The following is a 15,925-nucleotide window of genomic DNA, read 5'->3' as shown; positions in this document are numbered from 1 at the left end:
CAGGCTGATGAAGTGGGTGCTGCCCACAGATTGGTGTTTATCTGCATTAGGGTGAAGACCTGGATATACATGGATTATCACCAGGTAGACAGACCCCGGTGTACATGGAGTGAGACATGGGACATTCCAGTGCTTCAAGCTGCTAAACTGGAAGCATTAACAGCTAAGCCTTTGATTAGCTCCTATTTTCTACAACAGGAAATCAGACCCACAAGACAAACCAGTCCAGCTGGGAATCTCAGCCAGCATTCCCAGAGAGAACCCCTGCCTCTGTGATCAACCACATCACCAGGAATGTCTTTGGCAACCTGTTGATCAGCTGGTGGTGAAACTGAGTGCTGTGCACACAGCCAGGCTGGGCTGCTCAGCATCCCCTTCCCTATCAACAAGGGCCCTGTCATTCTTATTTCCTGCCCAGGACCCTATAAAGGCAGTCATCTAATAATGATTTTACATGATGACCCAAGCTTGGTGGGGCATGGTAAACTTCTGCTCTAATTAAACAATAGCTCCAGCTAGTGCCTTAGAAATGGGGCCCTGGAAAATGGGAGAAAGTCTTTGTTTCCAGGCCAGGCAGGCTAGGCTGTTTGTGGCGAGAGAGAATAAAATGGGGGCTGGAATAGATTGAAGAGGCATGTTGGGGTGGACTGAAAACTGCCTGGCACTCAAAAGGTCAAAGTCAGGAGGTTGCCTAACAGGTTGTACTGAGGAAATCAACATGAAAACCTGTGCATGTATCCCTCCAAGAGACAGCAGGTGTGATGGTCAGGAACCTGAATTCGGGAGACACGCTGCCTCAGTTGGAATCCTGGCTCTCTTTTTCTACCTGTGTCACCTCGGACACTCTGTGCTTAAAAGCTTCACATGAAAAATGGGTGCGATAATGGTAGACCAACACCTGGAGCACCATGAGTATTACACAGGCTTGCTGTTCCTAAGGACTGAACCCTTAGCCAAATTCCGAATTCTGCCTACTATTTGAAAAATCACCCGACACCTCTAGACCCAGAACACTCTCAGTACATAAGAGGAAGAATTGGGCTCATGGACTTCTTACCTCTAGTCTTGCTCTTTAACCAGATAAGTCAATAGTTATTGATTAGGTGGCTGCAGTGTGGGCAGCTCTGGGCTGGATGTACAGAACATTAAAATCAAGATGTAGATCCAAGGCACAAACATGCAACTTGCTGAACAGAAAGAGAGGCACCAAGTGATGATCAGGATAGTGATGGGAAAAGTGTCACAGGGCAGCACATGGTTAGGACCCAGATGCTCAGGCAGAGAGTGAGAGGTGCAGGAATTTGAACAGAGTGTTAGCAGATAATCTACTAGGAAAACCCAAGAGAATCTACAAGAAGTTTTGGAGCTTGTAATTGTGTCCAGAATTCCAATGAGCTATAAAATCAGCATGTGGCCAGACACCATGGTTCATGCCTGTAATCTCAGCAATTCAGGAGTCAGAGTCAGACAGATTGCTTGAGTCCAGGAGTTCAAGACCAGCCTGAGTGACACAATGAAACCCCGTCTCTACAAAAAATACAGAAATTGTCCAGGCATGGTGGCATGTGCCTGTAGTCCCAGCTACTCAGAAAGGTGAAACAGGAAGACTGCCTGAACACAGTAAGCAGAGGTTGCAGTGAACCAAGATCGTGCCACTGCACTCCAGCCTAGGCAACAGAGCCAGACCCTGTCTCAAAAAAACAAAAACAAAAAACCAAAAAGAATGGCAGTTAAACTGCAAACAGAAACAAATCCAATTTTAAGTTGCAGAACACAACATTTTGGTATTATTATAGCAAGTCTTTGGGATCCATATGAATAATACCATAACAACAAAAAATAAAGTAATAAGATGCATAGCACATTCCTTGATATGGAGTTAATATTGATTCGATGTCTATTTCCTTCCTCTGAATCTATAAAATGTGAAATTCCAGTAAATTATCATGAGGGAAACGATCTATAGTGAATTTAAAAACTTAAGTCATAAAAAAATGCTTTTTGGAAAAGAGAAGAAATTATGGATTTAGCTATACCAGGTATTCTCACACATGGAATTATAAAAACTGAAGTGTCAGGCTGACTGGAAACAAGGCCAAGAAAACTCAATAGGAAGTTCAGAAAAAAACCTGCAGATATAAAACTTTGCAACGTGATGAAGGTTGCATTTCCATTATTTGGAGGAAGATGGATTATTCAATAAATGGTATTCAGATCATTTTGAAGGTGCTTAATGATCTAGATAAAAATATTAAATCTGATCCATATCTCATTTGTACATCAAAATACACTCCAGATGCATTGGTAAATTAAGTGTAGGAAACATAAAAGTCCTGAAAGGAAATAAATGAATGTTTACATAATATTGGGGGATTTGTAAACATAAGTGTGGAAAGCACAAGAACAATGTTTATTGGATATAAGAAACAACAATGGGAAACTTTTTTTTTGATATCTCTGAAATTTATTCATGTTTCAATTTCATAAACTTACTCCAAGGTATCATTTCTTGCCTGAATTCATTCATTCGTTCATTCATTGAGTGACTACTATATGACAGACATTGTTCTCGGTGCCAGAAATACAGTAGTTTTTAAAAAGGGCAAAACTCCTGGCCCTTATGAAGCTTGCCTTCTAGCAGGGGAGACAGAGCGGGAACAGGATAGATAAGTAGCGTATACAACATGTCAGATTGTGTTTGGGTTTATAAAGAACAATAAGGGAAGAGATGGAGATAGGGCTTGGGGGGAGTACTTTGCAGTTTTATAAAGAGGGGTCAGAGGCTGGGCATGGTGGCTCATACCTGTAATCCTAGCATTCAAGGAAGGAGGATTTTTTTTGAGCCCAGATTGATACCAGCCTGGGCAACATAGTGAGACTCCATCTTGACAAATATTTTTGAAAAATTAGCCAGGCATGGCAGCACACACCTATAGTCTCAGCTACTCAGGAGACCAGGGAGGCTTGATTGCTTGAGACCAGGACTTAGATACCTTCCTGGGCAATAGAATAAGACCCCATCTCTACAAACCATAGCAACATTAGCTGGACATGATGGTGCACACCTCTACCCTGGAGGCTGAGGTGGGAGGATCACCTGAGCCCAGGAGGTCAAGGCTGCAATGAGCTGTGATGACACCACTGCACTGCAGCCTGGGCAACAGAGAGAGACCCTGTTTCTAAGAAAGTGGGGAAGGGTGTCAGAAAAGCTTCTATGAGAACTTGACATTTGAGCAAAGCATTCTAGGAAGAGAGCAGGTGATTTATGTGGACAATTAAGGCAAAATATTCCAGGCAAGGAAACAAGGAAAAGGCAAGAACAAAGCCCCTGCAGCAGTCATGTGCCTGACAGTGGCTGAGGATCCTCAAGGAAGCTGGCGTGGCCAAAGCTAAGCAAGTGAGGGGGAAGCGTAGCAAGAAATGAAGTCAGGAAATATTGGGGGCCGATCATGTGAACTCCTGTAATCTATTCAAGGAATGTTGGCATACAGCTTCTTCCAATGAGAGGCTGTGGTTAATCCAGTGAATGGATGAAAGAGCAGATGGTGGGTGCATGGATGAGTGGATGGGTGGGTAAGCGAGTGGAAACAGATTCTGAGGGCACTCATTAGCATGCAGGAGGATTATTAGGGAGGGAAGAGGGAAATGACCACCCAAGAATGTGACATGATCTGATGTCACTCTCTCTACTGTGTGGACAATGGGTCTTATAAGGAAAGGAAACAGGGAGGTCCATCGGGAGAGGTTGCAATTATTAAGGTATAAGATGATGGTGGTACAACTGGCTGTCTTCCAGGGACAAAGGCCAGTCAATACAAAGTACTTGTATGGACAGCGTGAGTCCAAGCATCAGCCTCAGGGGTCCTGTCCTCAGTCAAGGTCACTGTTAAGCCCATGTGCATGCCCTGCATCTAGTTGGCTAAGCACATCTGGGACAAGGTGGGGCAGGTCTAATCTTGGCATGAAAACACTTGAGTTTATAGACTTTGGGGCCTGTTCATATGCAAGGACCTGGGCGAAGTTGATGAGGAAATGAGGTTTCTTCCTGACTTTCATTTAGGAAGTAAGAGTCCATGAAGTGAAAGGAACAAAGGTCATCTACATACCTGGCCACAAATATGTCATCTCCCCAAAACACCCAGCTCATATTTCCAGAATGCCTTCCGGCTTGACATTCAAAGCATTTTCATCTCCACATGCACCAATATCTCTCTTTTTTTTTTTTTTTGAAACACAATTTTGCTCTGTCCCCCAGGCTGGAGTGCAGTGACGCAATCATGGCTCATTGCAGCTCTGAACTTCTGGGCTCAAGGAATCCTCCCACCTCAGCCTGCTGAGTAGCTGGGACTAGAAGCAAGCACCATCATGTTTGGCTAATTTGTTCATATTTTTGTTGAGATGGGGTCTCACTGTGTTGCCCAGACAGGTCTCAAACTGCTGGCCTCAAGCGATCCTCCCACTTTAGCCTCCCAAAACACTGGAATTACAGGCATGTGCCACCACCCCAGACTCACCATTCTCTTCTAATAGGCTATGTAATTTCCTTTCTGTGTTATAGATGAAGAAATTCAAGCTGAGGGCGATCAGGGGAAAACAAAGATTAAATTTCTCAGACATTCCCATGGCTTGGTTCTGAGTACAAGCTGGGTACCCTGCCAGGGGCTATGAAAAGCATGACGTTTGCCCCAAGGTCACAGAACAAATTGGTCACAGAGTCAAGACTTGAATGTGAGTTGCCCAATTCCAGGACTTTCTTCCGTGCCTGTTGGGCCCAGGGGGTGCAACTATACTCAGCCTTTGTGTACTCTTCTGTGAGGCTCCTGTCACCACTGAAAGGAGGAGTGGACATAGACTGACTACACGATTCATAGTTCCCAAACTAGACCCTCTTTGAGTATGAATGGTGGGGTACCATTAATAATTATTCTAGAACATAGGGACTGTCCCAGGTAAGCTGGAACTTGTGGTCCCCCTAACTGGATGCCACATTTGCCCAGGACCTTACATAAGATAGAGAAAATGTCCGCTGTCTGAGACAGAGAATGGAAACCCAAGAGAGTAGAAACCTGGCCACCACATTGCCCAGCTCTGTGACCCAGGCAACTTATTCACTTCCTCTGTGCCTCAGTGGCCTAATTTGTCAAATGGTGGTGACGCTAATAATTCTACTTTCAGGTTTCTCTAAAGATGCAGTGAGGTGGTGGCTGGGAGCTCCTCTATCTGCTCCTGGCAGATTGTAAGCACCCTACAAGGACTGGCTTTCATCGTCACTCCCAGGGGCAACATGGCACCATTTCCAGTGATTCTGGATCTTGCCCTGTGGAGCCTGAGCAAGGATTTTGTAGGATGCATTGCATGGATACTGAAGAGGAACGTCTATTTGCTTCCAGAACTTTGAGTCTGGCTGGAGAGACAAAAGCCGGGAATTCCCAATCAAGGAGAATTGAGCAGAGGAGTGACAAGAATTGGATGCAGATGCATGGTGGGCAATCAGAAAATCCCAGGACAGGTGGGGCTTGGGTTGCATAAAGGTTCTATTGCTGCTGTCACAAATCACCACTAACTTTGTGGTTTAAACAACCTAAATGTATTACCTTACAATTCTGGGGTTCAGAAGTCTGAAATGGGTCTCACTGGGCTAAAATGCAGGGGTTAGCTGGGCTGCATTCCTTCCAGAGGCTCTAAGGAAGAATGTGTTTCCCTGCCTAGCTCTGCTTCTAGAAGCCACCCACATTCCTTGGCTCATGGCCTCCTCCCTCCATATGTCCATCACGTCAGGCCAAGTCCTTCTCATGGTGCCAGCTCTCTGGTGCTGCCTTCCTTGTCTGCTTTCAAGGACTCTCGTGATCACATCAGGCCCACCCAGATAATCCACAATCATCTCCCTATTTTAAAGTTAGCTGATACACAACCTGAATTCCATCTACAACATTACTTCCCCTTTGCCATGTAACCTGGAATATTCACAGGTTCCAGAGATACAGATGAGACCGTCTTGTGGGGCAGTTACTATTCTGCTTATCATGGAGGTCACTGAAACTGAATAGCCTCTTCTATCCTGCAGCAGGAATGCTGAGGCCCTGGAGGAGGCAGGGAACTGCCCACAGTGCTATTGCTGTCATTGATGGTGATTAGACCCCTCCCCCGCAACAAACCCTGCCTCCCAGGCCAGGCCTTTTCAGGTTTAAAACATTTTATGTAATATATTTTGCAGCTGAGGTATTTAGGGGACGGTTATCTATAAGAGGCAGTGTCATGACTGCTGTGGGAAGTACCTGGTGCATTTTCTCAAGCTGCTCAGCCTGGAGTCTTTCTTTTTAGTAAGAAAGGACAAAAGTAAACCCAGTGACTGTCAGTGACTTTCTCTGTTGCTGGAAGTCACATCAAGTTCAGCAGGAATCATTGCAGAAGCACCGTTCACAAATCACAGATTCATTACTAAACATATTTCAGAATAAATGTCCGTTTTCCAGCCCTAGAATAGAAAATCAATACCGCAGTCGTGCTCAGGCAGATGGCTGATTTAGGAGCTGACTTCGTCATATTCCTTCATCAGAAAGGTCACTCAGGAACTTCCATCATAAGCACACCCCCTCTCCAACCCAAGCCGGGGAGGGACAAGAAGGCGGTAATTTACACATGTAATTATCCTCATGCGGTGAACAGATGGGAGATTTTCTCCAGGGTACATGGCGTACAACATCCCATTTCTCATGGGGGCAGCGGGGACAGTTCCAATTAGCCAACTTCCCATGAACCGGCCCCCAGCAGAACTCAGAGAAGGGAAAGGAAAGAGAAAAATGTTCAAGGGTTACATTAGCTTCTGTCATAGCGCGGTGCCCACTTGAAAGCTTAATGTTCTCACCAGAGTCAGAAGCAATGTTCTTGGGTTTTTAGAGTCAAAAAGAATCTGCAAATTGTGCTTACATCAACTACAGCCCATAATGGCCTATCCTGTCCTCAGCAGGGAGGCAACTGTGATGGGCCCTTGACAGGCTTCTCCACCTTGTAGTGAGAGCACAGGTCTCAGTTCTGACCTTGAGGACTGTATGGCATAAGTGGGAGAGATGTGTTATCTCTCTCCCAGTTAACAGGAGAACTTTCCATGAGCATTCAGTGAGCACTTACTCAGGCTACCTGGGGCTTCCATGGGAGCATGGTGGAGCGGAAAGGGCAGGCACTTGCAAGTGGAACAGACCCAGGTTCACATTCCTGCTGAGTCTCACAGTAACCATGACCTTGGCAAGTCACTACTGCCCTCTGAGCCTCGGCTTCCCCGACCTATCAAGATATTCTTTCTGTAGCACCATGGCAGGGTTTTGAGCTGACATAGGTAAATCATTTCATTAGATTCTTTTCTTCTCTTCCTTTTTCACTTTAGCTTCTCAGGAGGGGATGGCAGCCTATGCCTTGGGGATAAAAAGAGAAGGACACGGTGGGGTGCAGTGTGAGCTGAGCCTTAAAGAAAGGTGTGGCAGACACTGCCAGTTACCCAGTATCCACTTCTTTCTTCTACCTAAAGGACCCTGACTTTGTTCAAGGTGGCAAAGTGCCCAGCTAAGGCATTCACTTTCCCAGCCTCCCTTGCAGCTAACAGTGGTCACATGACCCAGTTCCAGCCAATAAGATGTAAAAAGAGAGCTGCAGGAGGGTTCCCGAGAATGCCTTCCTACCCCAACTCCCTCCCCTCTCCTTCCTGTCTGGAGGGGAAGCTGCCATTTTAGAATCAGACAGCAATGCACCTGTGGGTAAAAACCAATGCACTGAGGATAAAGAGCAGTAAGTCAGAAAGTTCCAGGCCCCTGATACATCAATGATTGACACAGCACTGACTCAGGACTGCTTGTCTCTGGGTTTCTTTATTTAAACTACCTTTAGTTGGATTTCCTTGCAATTAAAAGAATTCTCAATGGTGAACCATTATGATATTTAGGAATAGGTCAGGCATTCTGCAGGAGGAATGGCTGAAGCAAGTGGAGGAAAGTAGAAAAGCACAAAGCACGTGCAGTGGCCAGGGCTGCTGGCTCCTCAGTATCCGTGGGCGCCAGATGAGACCAATCATGGCACCCTCACCACCCTTCCTGCCAGTGACTGGTCTAGGAAGGTGCATGTGACCCCATAGTGGCCACGGAGACCCAATGCAGAGTCTTCTGCAAGATTCTGGAGAATGTTTTCAGGCTTCTAAGAGGATAAACAAGAAAGACCAAACCCCACCCCCTTTATTGTACATTTCTCACATCTGGAGCTGACTGGAACTGTGATCTGCCATCTTGTTGTCAACAGAAGGGTTGGCCTATGGAAGGAGCTGATGCCCCAAAGATCACAGAACAGAAAAGGAGAAAGAACCAAGTTCTTTACTTATGTCTTTGAGCCCCTGGATTAACCAACCGCAAGTTACCTGAACTCCTAGGTGAGTAATACTAATCATTAAAGTCATGGTTGTTGAAAACACTTTGAGTTGGGTTAATTGTTACTTTCAGCTAAGATCATCCTAATTCCATTTATTTGAAGGAGAAAAGCTTGATTGATCATCATCAGTTAACTAAGCAGATAGCATGTGTTTGTCTTAAGTTCTTGCATACACGGCTTCTTTTTAATCTCCCAGAGTAAATCAGAAGCACTTGCTTCAGGGCAAGAATCTATCTGTCTTTGATTAGATCTATATCATATTGGCAGGAAGCATGGCATGATGGTAAGAACATGAATTGTAAGCCAGACTGTTTAAGTCTGAATTTCAAGCTCTGTGGCCTTGAGTGTATTGTTTCAACTCTCTTTACTTTGCTTACTTTAAAAAGTAGAGATAACAATAGCATCTCCCTGGTGGGGTGGTTGTAAGTATGAAATGAACGAGTCCACATGGTGAACCGTTCCTGGAATGTGGTAAGTACTGTGTAAGAGTCAGCTTCTGTCACATTGATACCCAGGCAAACAGCACTGTTGATCCAATATGTCCTTCCACTGTTACAGCAAAAATATTCCCATCTTGCAGATAAGGAAATGAGGCATAGAGCATTAAAATTCTTTGTCAAAATCTCACACAACTGGTAAGCGGATAAGCTTGGATCTGAGCCCAGACAGTGGGGTCCCAGGTCCCGATCTCTTAACCACTGTTCTAATCTCGATCTTTTGCATGGTGGTCAAATTGAATGAACCAGGCAGCTAACTGAGGGGGCTCATTAAGCTGGCTGGAATCCATCTTGCTTTGCTGGTCCATGAATACAGCTAAGTATCAGCGACAATGGCATGTTCCTTCTTTGCCAGGCTCCTCGCCATCTCCCAGCTCCAGTTATTTCAAAGCACCATTATCATTTCTCTCTTGCACTTTGGAGCCTCTGAATGGGTCAGCGGGCTTGCAGATACAGAGGGAGCTCCGCCAAAGCCCCACCATCTGGCACAGCCTGAGAGACGGCATATGCCATGGCCTTCTGCATGAGGCATCCTTTGCAATGAGTCCAAATGAGGTCCTAAATGCTCCCGATCAAGGATCAAAGCGGGTGGTCCACAAGGCCCCTGCAGATAAGTACCAGCTCCCCACAGCTAACAGGTCCCCAGGCCCCCAGCCTTCTTCATCTCCTGGGCCAGCAGCCTAAAAGGGAATCAAGTGTGGTGGGCAGTAATCTTCTACTTGCTCAGGCTGGAACAGCGCCCTTTAGGTGGGAAGCATGAAAGAAACAACTGACATGAGACCAGACCGCAAGCGCAGAACGCCTATGTGGCAGCTCACAGGGCCAGGCATTGCATGGGGTGCTGGGAGTGCAACGGTAAATAAAGCCTGGTCTGTGCCCTGAAGACATTCATAGTGTTGAGCACCAGACAGGCAGTAAACAACTAAAAGGAGCCAACATGTATTGATCGCTTCTTGCATGCCAGACACTGTTTAAAGGATGAACAGATTGGTTGGGTCTCCACGCCTACTCCATGAAGTGGCTCCTATGATCATCTCCATTTTCCCCAGGAAACTGAGGCACACACAGAGAGTTAAGTCACTTACCCAAGGTCACACAGCTCCTAAGCAGCTAGAGCCAGGGGATAAACCCAATCCATCTGGTTCCAGAGTCCAGCCTCTTAAGCCCCCACTCTGCTTGCTGCCTGTAGCACTCAGAAGAGGCATGTGCCTTAAGTAAGGACTGGGTGCAGGTGCCCTGGGAGCCCCGGGTGGAAAGCAATGATTCCTCCTCACACTGGAGAGAGGATTCCCAGAGGAAACAGGTAGCATGAGAGGTGGGCAGACGTGGATTTTTCCAGATGATGATGATAATGACAAAAAGAATAGTGGTTAATATTGACCATGTGTGCCCTAAGTGCCAGCTACTTTTCTAAGTGACTTATCTGTGTTTTCTGTTATTCTACTCAGCACACTTAAAGGGGCTACCATCATCATCTTAATTTTATAGACAAGGCAAATGAGCCACAGAGAGATTTGGTGACTTGTCTAATCTCAGAAGAGACAGAGTCAGTATTTGAACCCAGGAAGTCTGGCTTTAGAGCCAGACCACAGAGATGGGGAAGACAGTTTGGGCAAAGAAAGCTCTCTGGCCAGAGGAGGGTGTGTGGGATGGTGCCTGAGTTGGGGAGGGAGCACAGCACAGGCACAGTGCAGTGCAGGAATATGTTGTAGGCACAGGGGCATTGGGGAAAGGGGGTTTAAGAGGACCTTTCTTTCAGCACAAAGGAGAAGGGACCTCAGCCTGAATGTGGTTGAGTGGTGTTGATGCTTTCTCCAAAGCAAGACTGTGTGTTTGATGGAAGGGCGGGAGACCTGAGTCCTAACCCTGGCTCTGCAGCACCATGGGATCGTGTCCATGAGACTCAGCTGTCTCTTCTGAGAAGTGGGCACATCACAGCCATTAGTAAGACAAAAATTTCAATACACAGAATAGCCTAAGAGGAGGAGCAGTGCAGAGCGTAGAGTTGGCGTATACTTGCAGTACAAATGTGAAATGAGGGCACCAGAAGTAGAGGCTAGAGGAGTGGACAGGCAGGCAGGGGAACAAATTAAAACTTTTGCATAGGCGGAGTTTGTATAGGAGAGTGATGTGATCTGTATCAATCAGTCTGCTTCATTGCAAACAACAGAATCCACTCTTGATTTAAGCAAAACTGGAATTCATTAAAGGGTAGTAGATGGCACAGAGACTCTTCCAAAAGTCCAGGGCATAGATCAGGAAACACAACTGGGAGCTGCACCCAATCATGGGGCACTAGATGCCAGAAGGTGCACCTGCTACCCCAGAACAACCAGATGCCTGCACTCCCTTGCTTTAAGAAAACCTCAGTTCTGTCTGTCTAAGATGCCTCCATATTCCCTTCCAAATCATAGCCTCAAATGAGAGGATGTGACTGGAGAATCCAAAGTCATATGACTGCCCCTAGCAGCAAGGGAGGGTGGAAGAATGTCTTCTGGTTTCTCTTCTGGAAGGGTAGAAACTGCACCACAGGAGACTCTCTCAACACCAGGTGGACATTCAGAAGATGCTGGGAAGCTTCAGAATGTCTCAAATGTTCCTTACATGGTCTTATTTGCATTTTAGTTTGATTTCTCCAGCAGGATCCTGGAATTGGGATTTTAGGACAAGGCTGGAGACAGGGAGATTAGCAGCAGATGACAGCAAGAGAAATAGGAAGCTAAATGAGGGCAATGGCTGCAGAAAAGTGGGTGGATATAGGAAATATTTGGGAGACAAGAGCATCAGGGGACACAAGTGGAATCAAAAGGATCAGCAGTACCTAAAGCACTGAATCCCTATTTACGCAAAACTGAGCTCTAGGGAAGGATACCAACCATTGGCAAGATTGGCTTTCAGAGAGGGAAGTGGAAGTGAAGGGAAGTGGAAGTGAAGGGGCTTTCATGGTTTTACTCACAGGACATTGATCTCATTGATCTTCTTTGATGTTTTTTGCAACAAGACTGTGTGCTGCTGCTGCTGCTTTTTTTTTGACAGGATCTCTGGAAATGGGATTTAGGACAAGACTGGAAACAAGGAGATCAATACCAGATAGGGACCTGAATGAGGCAGTGGTCGAGTGCAGGGGTGAAATCTCAGCTCACTGCAGCCTCCACCTCCCTGGGCTCAAGAAATCCTCCAGCCTCAGCCTCCCGAGTAGCTGGGACCACGGGCATACAACACCATGCCCAGCTAATTTTTTGTAGAGTCAGTATTTTGCTATGTTGCCCAAGTTGGTCACAAAGTACTGGGCTCAAGCGATCTGCCTGCCTCAGCCTCCCAAAGTGCTGGGATTACAGGCATGAGCCACGACGCCCGGCCAAGACTGCTTCTTAGTTAGCCTTCTTTAGCTGTTGTGCTCAGATAGTGCTTTTCAAGGAAATAGAAGCCATAGGAGTTTGGTGAGAAGGGGCAGCAAGATCTTTGAGGGGGCCGGCATCTGTGGTTTGTTCACCATTTAATCCCAGGATCTTGGCATAAGGGCTGACCCACTGCCGGCACTCAGCAATGGCTGATTGTGGATTGCCACACTGACTTGAGTTAGAGCTTCAAGAAGACCAGTTCCATTAGAGAAATAAGGAGAAAGGAATGTCGTTCTATGTCCCTGACCATCCTTTTAGGCAAGGATGTTCTCCATATATTCACTCTATGAGGTTTTATGATACCTCTTCAATAAGCCAGATTGGGGTGGGGTAAAGGCCACAGGACAGACCTGTCTTCATTAGCTCTGACCACTACAGGATTTAGAGTTTTCATGCCTCTACAAGATTTAAGGCTTGGTGGTAAAATGGAAGTGCAGAAGGGGAGGGAATTCCTAGCCTGGCAGGGAATGGAGGGAGTTCCAAGCCTGGCTCTATTGTTTACCAGGAGTGGGACCTGAGCAAGTTGATTAAACAACCCTGGGTCTCAGTCTCATGCTTTGTAAAATGAAGAAGAAAATCATGCCCACCACAGGGTGAGGGTTAAAGGATTTGGCACACAGGAATGCCGAGAACCATGCCTAACGTGCAGAAAGAACGCCGGGTAGCTCTTAGGATCTTAAGCTTTTCCTTAGGAGAACGTGCCAAGTTGTTCCTGCCTCTGGGATTTTGCCCCTGCTGTTCCCTCACCATGAAAGCCTTTCCATGCAGCTTCTTCTCCACTTGTATGTTTCAGCTCTGATGTCAGCTCCTCTGACCACTCAGCATAAAACAGCCTTTCCCACCAGCGGGCCTGCTTGCTTTCTTCAGAGAGCTCATCACTCACAGAAAAATATCATTTTTGTTTGTTTGTTTTTAACTTATTTATTGTCTGTTTTCTCACATGGGAACCGTCAGCACCATGAGATAATGGCGCCGACCAGCTTGTTTCACCACCTTATTCTCAGAGCAGAACAGTGCCCAGCCAAGGGCAGGCTCACCCTGCCTACCTGCTGAATGCGTAGGCAGAGCTTAGATTCCATTCCATCCCACCCTAGGTCCAGGGGTCTGTCTCTGTGTCCTGACTTCATTCTTCTGAAGGGCATTGGTATGTTTGAGGGGAATTCTCTGGATTCTTCCTCCAACCACCTGGAAGAGCTGGTCTATATGTTAGGCTGCCGCTACAAAAGACCCAAAGCAACAGTGACCTCAACAGAAGGCAGCTCCACTCTGCAATGGGGCAGGCAGGCACCAGGCTCCCTCTGTCTTGTGGTTCCCATCCCTAGAGTGTGCCCTTCTGCCACATGGCCCATGACAGCTCCCTGACATGTCTGAGTTCCAACCACATGAAAGGGTGAGCTGCCATCCTTGCCCTTTGAGGGCTCCAGAAAGGAGTCACACTCACCACTTCTGCTCAGTCTCATTGGCCAGAGCCTGGTCACATGGCCATACCCAGCCCTGAGAAGGCTGGGAAATGTAGTCTTCACTCTGTGCAGCTGTGCACCCCACTAGAATTCAGGAGTGCTGTTATTATGAGAAAAGTGAGTAATGGAAGAAATTCCTAGCTTCCAGCCCACCTACCCCCACCCCTTTCCTTGGGGCCCTGTAAAATCAATGTCCATGTGAAAGGAAAGAGGAGAGAGCAGATGAGCCCGGGAGAGGGTCCTGAGTAATCCATTCTCACTTTGGGGTTGTAGGAGGGTTTGAGCTGCCTCCTTGTGTATTTTCTCTGACCCTTCTTGTTCTCACCCCCTCCAGTCCTGCTTAGGGATTGTATCTGAGTTTCTTCTGTTGATGGAGTCAGAGTACAGTGATCTCCCCACCAAGCAGCTGATGCTCTGGTGTGCCCCAGCGGTAATTGCCTGGTCTTGCTTTCCACGCCCAGTGCACAGAGAGGCTGGCTCTGTCTGGGCCAGAAGGACACTGAGTCAGGCGTTTCACACTCAGTCCCACTGGGTCATGCCACTTGGCACAGACCCTGAGAAGGTCTTGGCAAATGCCAGCCTCTTGGCCAGAGAGAGAGGACCAGTGCCACCACTCAGTCTCCTTAGGGCAGCAAGTGGGCTGCTTGTCAGTGAGGGTGTGGGTATGCGGTCATTTCACAGGGGTGTCCAAGGATAGCCTCTCAGGGCAATGCCAGGTCTGCAGAAGAATCTGGCCAAAGGTTCCCTGTCCGCCATTATTCCCTGGAAGCTGCAGAAAACAGGTTTTCTACTGTCTGTTGGCCTCCACCTCCTTCTTATGTCTGAGTCCAGGAACCTGGTGCCGCCTTGTCCAGTGGGTCTTACAGTGAAGGAGCACTGGCATGGCCTTCCAGGTTTTGCCTGCCCCGCATGCACTCTGTTACAATAGCAGCGGTTCTTTCCCTCTGGAAAACCGCCTCTTCTCTCTGTAGTTAGTGTGGGGCTGACCCCATCCTTGGCTAGAGTGGACATGTGACCTCAGCCTGGCCAATCAGAGTCATCCATTCTGCTGGGCCCAGTGTTGAATGGAAGATGGTCACTTTACCATGCCAGGCCAAAAAGAGTTTGCACTGAGAGGTTGGCCAGCCCTCAGCGCTCTAAGGATTGGGGCGCTTTCTTTTTTTCTTTCTTTTTGAGACAGAGTTTCGCTCTTGTTGCCCAGGCTTGAGTGCAGTGGCGTGATCTCGGTTCACTGCAGCCTCCACTTCCCAGGTTCAAGGGATTCTCCGGCCTCAGCCCCCCAAGTAGCTAGGATTACAGGCACCCACCACCATACTTGGCCAATCTTCTTTGTATTTTTAGTAGAGTTGGAGTTTCACCATGTTGACCAGGCTGGTCTTGAACTCCTGACCTCAGGTGATCCACCTGCCTTGGCCTCCCAGGGCTCTCTTTTATACTTCTGTAATTGCTGGGCTGTAAGATGTAGCCTAGAGCTTCTTGGGACCATCTCTGCCATCATGAGGGAAGAACTTGCCAGAAATTAAGCGAAAACAATGGAAGAAAAGCAAACGGATGGAATGAGAGAGGCAGATTCCTGAAAGCAGCTGTGCCCAAAGCCTGTTATCCCTTGTCTCAGTCACATGAGCCAGTGAATTTCTTTTTGGCTTACACCAATTTGAGATAGGTTTATGTCTCCTGAAACCAAAAGATTTCTTGCCTATGGTCTTCTTCCTGACTCTGCAGAGAAGCCCTCCATGGATAAGGCCTAGGTCCTTCCCAGGCATTGGGAGGGAGGCTGGGGTTCCTATGACTGTGGACGTCTCTTGCCAGTCCTAGGTTCAGCCTGGCTGGATCTCAGGCCCCTGCCCTGTGAGGCCTCACCTGCCCTTTCAGAACAACTTCACCCCCGGCCCTGACCCAGCTTCCTCTTCCTCAGCCCCCAATCAGCCCCTTCCAGCTGTTTCTCACTCTCCTTGCTCCCTTTTCCTCTCCTTGGTCTTTTTGAAGTTGAGATCCCTTTAGCCAACCCCTAAAATAATCCCATAGTTGCCACAGACCATTATTGTGCTTTGTGGCAGCATATGACACTTCTGGGAGCCTTCTCTCTCTCTCCTTTCAAGCTAATACGTTTATTTTATAATTGTGGTTAAAAAAATTAACCATTTTAATGGTTTTTAAG

Source organism: Aotus nancymaae, unplaced genomic scaffold (assembly GCF_030222135.1).
Source record: "Aotus nancymaae isolate 86718 unplaced genomic scaffold, 86718_ANA_hifiasm-v0.15.2.pri h1tg000029l, whole genome shotgun sequence".
NCBI lineage: Eukaryota > Metazoa > Chordata > Mammalia > Primates > Aotidae > Aotus > Aotus nancymaae.
This window is presented reverse-complemented; position numbering follows the sequence as displayed.